Below are 7,139 nucleotides of genomic sequence, written 5' to 3'. Positions count from 1 at the left end.
CATAGTGGCTTTAGCCTCCAACGACGTATCCCTGGCTTTAGCCCAAATATCACTCAAGACCTTACACATTTCGTCTATGGCTGGCACGTGTCCCGTGGGTTGGATGGCCATGGCTCTCGGGTGATATCCTATTGAACAAAAGAACGGAGTCATACCCAGGGCAGAGTGCAAGCTGGTATTATATGCAAACTCCGCCAAGGGTAGAGCCGTTACCCAGTCACAGGAAAGGGAAGACACCAGACATCTGAGATATTGTTCCATGGTTTGATTGGTGCGCTCAGTCTGCCCATCAGACTGCGGATGATTGGCAGAGGACACCCGTATCTCCATTTTCAACACAGCACAAAGCTGAGTCCACACCTCTAACCAGCTACAAACTATTGATACGCTCCTCTGATTACCCAGTTAGTACCTATGCAGTGTAGGAATCCTCCTGTCTGTTCCATGCATTTTTCAAATCATCCATCCAGCACTATCTACATATCCTATTACTCCACCAATACCTAAGCACTTATAAATTCACTATACAATCTGTTTCTAATACTGTAATTACTCTAGTTACTAATCATGAACTTATGGACTGGCCTAGCTACTAAAACAAGTACAGCTATAATAATGGGTGCACTCTCCAAGCAGGCCTCTAACTAGCTACATACTATTGATACATTCTTCTAAATACCCAGTTAGTACTCATGCAGTGTAGGAATCGTCCAGTCTGTCCCATGAACTTCTTTAATCACTTATCTACCACTATCTACTTATCCTATCACTCCACCAATACATAAGCACTTATAAATTAAGTGTTCACTCTGTTTGCATCACTGTTATCATTCCAGTTACTAGTGGTATTCTTATAAAATTACCTACGCACCAAAACAAGTACACATAAAATATTATGTGCATAATTCCTACAAATCTCTAAGCAGATACATACTATTGGTCCACTCCATTAAATACTGAAGTAGTACCCATGCAGCGTAGGATACTTCCGGTCAGTCTCATGCAATTCCTCAATCACCCATCCAGCACTATGTTCTTATTGTATCAGTCTGCCAATACCTAAGCACTTATGGGGCAAAATTACAAGCACCCTGCGCCACCAGTACGTCACTTTTTGTAACGTAGTGATGTAGCCAGGCACTCCTTCATATTTACAAGGAGAGGAAAAGCCACCCTGCGTGGTTTTTCCTCTCCTTTTAAATACGACCCCTTCATACACAGAACTTTGCGTTGAATGGGCGTCCCATAGGTGTTGCTGTGGGTGCTCCCACGCAACACCCATAGAACAAGAAACATCTCCAGTTTTATGATAAATCGTAAATCTGGAGATGTGTGTGAATGCTGCGCCATCCTAGAGTTGGTGTAGCAAGGCTCAACAAGGAGAATTGTTTTCATTTCACAGCATACATTGAAAGAGGAAGTGCCTTTATTGGTTGTTTTTGTGCAGGAAGTTGTCCCTTCCTGCACAAAAACAATCTCTGCACGACACAGGCATCCTTGTACCATGGTGCAAGGGTACCTGTGTTACTGCATGGCTGCAGTTTGTGCAGCAGTGCAGAGGGAAGCACAGAGCTACAACATATTCATATACATATGTCACATCCCTGTGCTTCGGAAGTGCTACAGTGCAGTGCAGCTAAGGAGCTTGCAGTGCCACGCTGCAGTACTTCCTCATAAATCTTCAGCTATAAATTCTAAATTCACCATACATTACTAATGCATTCTTTCAGTCAATCATGCTGTATACATATATTCAACCAAACTTTCACACAATACCTTGCAATTATAGTTCTTTCTTTAGCCAGATAAGGTAGTTCTGATAAGAACTTTTTTTTTTTTTATCTTTTGTATTTTTTTTAACCATTTTGTATTTTGTTTGGTGTTTTTTCAAAAAATGAACAAAAAAAAGAACGAATAAAAGGAAACTTTTGGAATTACTTATCATTCCAAAAACAAACAAAAAAAATTAACATTGATAGATGCGTTGCGCAGCACAAACTGCATCCACAGACTGCTCACCGATGCATATGTTTCTTACACTTCACGTAGTGTTGCTTGAGAAAGGCGAGTTCTGGCCTAATGTCCATTGCAGGTGTTCCTGAGGACTCTCCAGACGTACTTGCCAGAGCAGGTGAGGGGTTCAAAGCAGCTCGCCTCATTTCCTCCCAAGCAAGATTGAAAGGATGTGTGGTCCGGAGATGCTTGTACATAGAAGCAGTGCCACAAGAGTATTTTTTTTCACTGCCTCTTGCAGGACTCGGTCACAAATTTTGCACGTCAACTTTCTCGCATTTACTTTCTTCCCTCCAGGTGGAAATGTGAAGAATTTCCACACAACAGATTCCGGCCTCTGTGGACGTGGTGCCTCCTGCAAGAATTATTCTTCAGAAGATACTTCCTTCTGCTGCTGCTGCTGTCCAGATACCATTATGTTTGATATTTTTTAAAACACTCCAAAAAAAATAAGCAAAAAGGGTTCTTGTAGGAAAAGAGATGTCTCTCTAAAGATGCTCCAACAAGAACAATTGAAATGGGTGGGGTCCTTCAATAGTTACAGTGAGAAATGTTATGAACCAATTAAATCTTTTTTTTTTAGGTCACATGGGATCCGTGCGCTTTGCGCTCGCGAAGCACGTACCAGATGCAACTTTGCGAAAGTGTATTTAAAAACGAACATAAGTTTATCGTAAGTACTAATATATTATTTTCATGAATATCTTAGATAATCTCTTGCCCTAATATGTATATTAAAGACACATACATATCATTTAAGAACTCACAGGCACATGCATCAAGCGATTTAGGAATCGCAAACGGTGCGAATCGCAAAATACGGCCGTTTGCGATTCCTAAATCACTATTTGGGATGCATTATCCTAAAAGTGAAGAAATCGCTATTTTTGCGATCTTTTAAAGTGCGATTGCTTTTAAAGAATCGCAATTTTGCGATTCCTTAAAAGCAATGCATGAAACTGAAAAAAAATGCGATTTCGCAATTAGAGAGAAAAAATTACCATGAGGTTGGACCTCATGGTAATTTTGCGAAATGTTAGAAATATGCAATTTTGTGCATTTTTTTAACTTTCATGTTGTGCACACACATGCCCTTAGGGCATGTGTGTACACAACATATGTGCATTGTTTGATTTCAGGGGTGCATTAGGGTGTCGTTTGGACACCCCTGCACCCTTGAAATCGCAATCTCAATTTGCGATTAGCTAATTGCGAATCGCAAATTGAGATTGTCTTCCCATTCATTCCTATGGGCCTCTAGGCCCATAGGAATGAATGGGAAGGGATTCCTTAATTGCGATTCGCAAAATGCGAATCGCAATTAAGGAATTTTAAGAAATCCCAATTTTTTTAGCGATTTCTTAATGCATAGGCTATTGCGATTCCTTAATTGCGGTTCCTTAAAAATCGCAATTAAGGAATCGCAAATGCCGAGATTGATGCATGTACCTGATAATTTTTTTTTGCGGGAGTCGCACACCCAGCGCACCCCAGCACGTATATGTGATGTCACGCAGGACCCACCACTGAGCAAGCATCACGTACCATAATGCGCATGTGTCGCGAATACGCGGAAGCATGAGTCACGGACTGGTCACATACCAATCACGCACATCAAGTAATATTAAATGTATATGATGTAACTGAAAAACACGCAGCCGTCGCTCACTCTACGCAGATCCTTCATGACATTTCTAAAATGGCGGCTAGAATCCGCGCACCCTCCATGATGTGTACGCTTTGGGTGCGCAACTCCCCCAAAAATTAGAAAAAAATGTAAAAAAGAAAATAATATAAATATATTAAAAGAAAAAGAAAACAAAAAAAATATGTTAGTTTGACTTTAACATTTTATTTTCAGTTTTAAGAAAATTATATAATGTTACTTATTGAATAAAATATTTATAAATAAACACTTAAAAAACTGTAGAAAATCAGTACAAAAAAATAGGTATGACTGCAATTCACTGAAAAAACCATAGGTTTCAGAGGCGTTATAGTTAGTAATTAGCATTTAAAAAATCTTTGAAATTTACTGAAAAAAACGTAGATTTCAGAGACGTTATAGTTAGAAATTGGCATTTGAAAAACCTTAGAAATTCACAGAAAAAAAACCATAGGTTTCAGGGGTGTTATAGTTAGCTGGACATTTCACTTGTACAAAACCATAGAAATACCTCTGTTATAGTGAGTTCTGCTAACTATAACTTGTTCGCCCACAATGCACTGCTGATGATGTCACATAATACATCATTCATGACATGGTCGGTGACATCACTGATGACATCACTGATGACATCTCAAATGACATCACTGATGTGATCAAGCCTCGTTGGTGGAGGCGAAACGCGTCATGGTGGATTGCAGGCTACAACTTTGGCACAAATAAAGCACTGAAAACTGCACTTACGTGGTGGTTTCGCTCCTTTTCGTTGTTCTGCACGAAGCAGCTGTTAACGGCGACTTTCTGGATATATATATATATATATATATATATATATATTTGAAGAATGATTCTTTCTTTCTTTGGTAGTAGTATACCTTATGGGTAAGAAGTTCTATAGCTCTAATTGTTTTATTCTGTCACAACTCTTAGTATTTCTTGAATATGGTGATCCAACACTTTCCATCCAGTCAATAATTTATTAGCTGAGAAAATTGAAAAGCGTGGAAACATCAAAAGTCTCCATAGAAAGAGCAGAAACAGCAATGCCTCAGAGCTCTCTTACTTCGGTTATTTGGAGAACACTTCTCTTCACTGAAGGTTCTCCAAAAGCTCTGTAAAAACGATTTTCTCTGGTTAAGCATATTCCCAATAATGCCCTTCTAACCTGTACTGGAAATCGCTGATGTTTTCTGGCCATGATTTCCCCTCAAAACTAAACATTGAGGGGGCGCGAAGGAGAGACACTACCTCAGAGTCAAAATATTACAGTTGAAGTGGACACCGTGATACTCGCACATGCACATTAACGACAATGCTCCGTCTCGCTGTCAAAAGAACCAGACTGTGAACTCTGTCTTGGAAGTGCTGAGACCATATTGGGATGCTCTTCACATGCAAATGTTAAACATTGTAAAATAATCTCAATAAAGGTTTCCAATAAGGATTTAGTCTTTTCTAAAGCGGATATCTCTTGACCAAAGCCTTTTTAAACTTAGGAGAGGACCTTTTTAGAAACAGGCATTGGTACGATAAAAGATTCTTGACAGTATGTGTGAGAAAATGAATTATTAATTGTGGTGGATGATAGTCACCACATGTAATAAAGTCACTAATTTGTTAAGACCACACAAATATTTCAGTAATTTAACCATGAACTCAACTCCTGGTATCTGGTGAACAGAACTGACTGCCTTAACCTAAGGAAAATGTGTAACGCACAACACAAGTACAAAACCAGTTAAAACGTTAAAAACACACCATAAAAAACATTAGACACAACCCCATAAAAACCTGTCTACAATTTATAACAAAAAGGATCAAAATGATCCCAAAGCAAAAAAAAAATGGGACCAGAGACTTTAATTATTGAATACTTAAGTGAAAATAACAACAAAAAACACAAAGCATTTTGTAAACATCAACTTATTTTGGTGCCCAAAAACAAAGGAGTATACTTTCAAGGCCCCCCTAACCTCAGAGGAAGAACTTACAGAGTCTCAGGGTGGGAGGCAGAAGGCAACAGAAAAGTATAGACCAAGTCCAGTTGCCACTGGTCAACTCAGTTTCTTCATAAGAATATCCTCTTAAGTTTTTTTGTTCCTGGAGCCATCCAGAGGATCAGGCTTATTTAAGATCTTTCTTTCCTTGCATTTCATTTTATTTATTTTTTTAAATTTCTTTAATGAAGTAAAGATCACAAGCACATAATATAACATAACACTTATCATCAAACAGTTGTGCGGTTGCACGAACAATGTACTAAACCTTATATTTTGAAAAAAATATGGGCGTAAAACCAAATCCAGACTTGTATCCTAAACAAACTGAGATAATTCCGCTATTTCATCCATTATATAATGATACAAATACTAGAATATATCATAGCGGTACTTTGAAAAACCAGCTGTAAATATAGACCACGGTACAGAGAAAATCAGGATTAATCAGTCTTCTGCATCCATATATATTCTAACCGGACCCCAAATTTGCTGCCCCAATTCCATTTCCCGCCTTCCCTTCATTGCATACAAATTATATTCCATATTATAAGTGAATAAAAACTGGGTTCGCCATTCTTCAAATGAAAGAGGATCACTTTGTAGCCAACATGAGGCAATGCAGAGCCTTAGAACCGCAGTGGCAACAAATATCAGATAGACATTGTTATCTATAGGCTCAGCTTGTGCACACCCCGTATCTGTACCCAACAAAATCTGCATGAAAGAGAGCTGAATAGGAGTACCCAAAATCACAGATAAAAACGTATTTATATGCCTGAACAATTCCCTCAGTTTTACACAAGTGCCAAAAATATGCATTACATCCGCCTGTTGCACATTGCATCTAAAACATTTCCCTTCTGGATCTCCGCCCCACTTTGAAATTTTATCTGGAGTACGATACAAGTAGAAAAGAGTTTTGTAATGTTGTGTTACTACGTTGGCAGACATAAGTACTCGTCCGGCAAACTCAATTGACCGATCAAGCGGGATTCCTTGACATCCTAGCCTATTCTCCCATTTACTCACTTGTGCTTCTAGGTCATTCGGCATGGCCTCTAACATTAAATTATAGAGTACTCCGATCCAAGCTCCTTTCTTATTCGCCTCAGTAAGAGGGTTGGGTAACATACATATAGTGGTTTTAATTAGATACTCACGAATTTGCAAATATTTGAAAAAATGTATGGTTGGGAGTTGATATTGCTCCTTCAACTGACTGAACGATTTTAAATTGTCCCCTATATATAAATCCCCCACAGTGATTAAACCTCTTGTTCGCCAATTCACCACTATACGATCCCAACAGATACTAGGGTGAAAGATCGGGGCAGTCAATGGAGTGTATATAGAGGCCTTTTCAATGTAAACATTTTTTTGGATTGCCTTCCAAACTTTATAGGCAGCAATTACCACCTTAAATCTGGTGCGTTTGTAGTAGTTCCAGTCCATATTGAGAA

The sequence above is a fragment of the Lissotriton vulgaris genome, chromosome 5 (genome assembly GCF_964263255.1).
Source record: "Lissotriton vulgaris chromosome 5, aLisVul1.2, whole genome shotgun sequence".
Classification (NCBI taxonomy): domain Eukaryota; kingdom Metazoa; phylum Chordata; class Amphibia; order Caudata; family Salamandridae; genus Lissotriton; species Lissotriton vulgaris.
Note: the sequence above shows the minus strand (reverse complement) of the source record.